Below are 3,345 nucleotides of genomic sequence, written 5' to 3'. Positions count from 1 at the left end.
TAGGGGCCAAAAAAAAATTAAATTTTTTTTTTTTTTTTTTTTTTTTTTTTTATTAAAACTGTTCATTTTGTCTAGATTTCTAGACATATAGGTAACTATTATTTTAAATTAAAATAAACTTTTATAATATTTATTTACGTATTTTTAAGGAAATAGTTTACTCTTTGTCTTTTCTTTTCTTATTTTTAGACCTACCTAGGTACTTATCCTCGTATATAGGATACCATACCGAGTAGGTACCTACTAATGAATTTTGTCCAAAAGTTCAATGTTTCTTTTTTTTTTAAACATCCTGTATGTATGCAATTATTATATTGAATGCAACATTTCACGGACAGGAGAAAAAATATATTGAGACTCTACAAAGATCGATATTGCAATTTAAAAGTTAAGCTACATGATGTTCTAAACGAGAGAGAGAGAGAGAGAGAGAGAGAGAGAGAGAGAGAGAGAGAGAGGGAGAGAGAGAGAGGGAGAGAAGAAGGAAGAGAGATAAGTGAGAGAAGAAGAGAGGAAATAGAACAATTGCAAATGGGTAAAAATTATTAATAAATGGTCGATTCCTATGTAAAAAGTTGGGATAAATCCAAACCTGAGGTCAAAACTCCGATAAAATAACTGTAAAAGGTCGAAAATTCAAATTTTATTTTCCGTCAGAGTCCTGAACTCTGACGTCAGACTTCAGGAGATGTGCAGAAACGTATCCGCACAAACATGAATTGCGCACAAATGCATGCGAACAAACAGATTAATGTGTTGCCTGCGAGTGAGCTTTGCTCGGGACATTTGATGTGACGTCATCGCACACGGGAGGGTATGCCGTGACGTCAGAGTAAATTTTGTATGTATGTATATGTATGAGTTCTAAGAAATGTTTTACATAAAAGCAGAAATGAGTGACTAGTAGTTCCTAACTACCCTACAAGTAGGTACATACTTACGTACGTTTTATGCAAATGCAAATCTGTATACAGTCCCTTGTGTATATAATGTAAATAAATGTAATATATGTAAATTACCTATGTAATAAAGTACACGTTATTTGCATTTTAGATTTAAGTCTGCAATCCAACAGTATATATGTAGCTACCTACCTAAAGTTGTAGGTACACGTACATCCTACATACGAGTAATTTATTACGAGTATTACCTAGGTACTTATACATTATTTACCTACATCATAATAATATTATTGGTGGGGAAAAAAGATGTTTTAGAGAGGGAGAGAGAGAAGGAGAGGGAAAAAGAGATAGACAGGGAGAAAAGAAGTATCATTCCCAGGGAAGAAAAAAAATATGTAACATTATCCCTGAAATAATAAAGGGATAATGTTTTTGTATGTACTTACATAGGGTTTAAGACAAAAATACCTAGGTACATACTTAAACAATGCAATATGGAAGTGTGCTCTCTCTCTCTCTCTCTCTCTCTCTCTCTCTCTCTCTCTCTCTCTCTCTCTCTCTCTCTCTCTCTCTCATCCTCCTCCTTCACTCTCTGTCTCTCCCTCCCTTTTTCCTTCTCCTACCCCTTCCGTTTTCTGCCCAATAAAAAATGTCCCTTTTTTCTTGCTGTCTATCTTATCTATCAAATGTCTCCTAGAGGCCATTGCAAGTCCTCTAATGGGACATAAAGGTCATATGTAACTTTATATTGGCACTAGAATGCACATGATTTTTTTTTTTAATTTAATTTTCATTATTTTCTTTTCTCTTTTTCTCACAAAAGCATTTAAAACCTCAAAGCGTGAGTTCTATACTATATTCTAGGAGAATTTTTTGCCCCCACGAAGCTGATACAAGGTCAGCATAAGCTTACCTATTGTACATGAGACATGAGATGACACTGATGACAGGCTAATACCTGGGGTATGTCCTATTTTGACACTCTTTGTCTTCTTATGAACAGAAAAAAGGTTGTTAAAAGAGCTTGGCAAAGGAATAGCCACTTTGGACAGTGGCCATTTCTTTTCCAAGCTCTTTTAATAAAGAATTGAGGAGTTCTTGCGACCTGCATCAGTGGATGAAGGCATTGATGTGGCCAACAAGTACCTATTGGAGGTACCTACAAAATGGTACCTGTGAACAAATTGGTAGTCCAAACTCGGAAAGCAAGTACCTATGTATCCAGGATTCTCTTATATCCAGATTCGACTGTATAAACAATATTAAAACGTAATTTGACTAGGAAAATGGTGATGTTAAAATGCAGTACTCAGGGAAATGGTGATTACACCTACCTACATATATGTGATACCTCTGTTTGGAGAACCGTAAGGGAATACATAATAATATAACATCCCATCCCATTCCATTCCCATTTTACTTCGTCCCATTGTCCCATTTCAAGAACAATAAAAACATGATTGCTGTTCACAATTTTTTCCCATAAACACTTCGAATGCTGACTTTTATGGGAGCGCGAATTTCATGTTCAGTAATTTGGACAGACAGGATTTAAAGCCTGTTCCCATTTGTCGTTCGGAAAGAAATCGTGTCTTGGGAACACTCTTGTTTAAATTACATTGCCTACAAGGGCATTTTGTGTGGTTCGGAAAAAAATCGTGTCGTGTGTAGTGGGAACATGCACTCTCATTTGAATAATTACTCGTACATTGCCTACAGGAGATTCCGAAAAAAAAATCGGATGAAACTCACGACAAATGTGAACGAGCCTTAATTTGTACAGACAGCCCTGGATTTAACTCGCTTAAGGATTTAACTGAGTGCTTAAATTTCTGGCTGTCTTCCCTATAATCTACTTTAGCTAAAAGCAAATTTGGCTTTAATAGTTAAGCTGCTTGTTTTTATAATAGCTGGGATGTTTTTGTTTTATGATCTTTTTCAGATACTTGGATGGTATTGCTGTATTATTTTTATTTCATTTTTTATCAAGTGAGACGAAAGTGTAGTTATTATGAAAAGAAGAAGAAGAAAAAGGGAACTTTGCTTTAACCCTACATTAGACGACAGGTCAAAGAAATCAAAGAAGTTGGATGTTTTAGAAAACTCATAAAGGAACTACGAGTATCTTATATTATAAAAACGAGATTCTATGATAAATTAATGGACAAGTCCTCGTAATATGTAGGTAATTGATTTAACCATATTCGAACGATAAATCAATAGTTTCACAAGGGACTTATTATTTGATAATCATAAGGAAAAGTGACGGAATTTCAAGCATTGATAAATTGGTATGAGTCTCCGTCATTAACATTCTGCCCAGACACCCTGTATAGGGTTAAGATCTAAAGATAGGAAAAGTTTTTCTAAAGCACCCTTGTTCCAATTTTTTTTTTTTTTTTTTTTTTTTTTTTTTTTTTTTTTCTCGGCTTATCTTATTTTT

Source organism: Diaphorina citri, unplaced genomic scaffold, assembly GCF_000475195.1.
Source record: "Diaphorina citri unplaced genomic scaffold, Diaci psyllid genome assembly version 1.1 scaffold532, whole genome shotgun sequence".
NCBI lineage: Eukaryota > Metazoa > Arthropoda > Insecta > Hemiptera > Psyllidae > Diaphorina > Diaphorina citri.
This window is presented reverse-complemented; position numbering follows the sequence as displayed.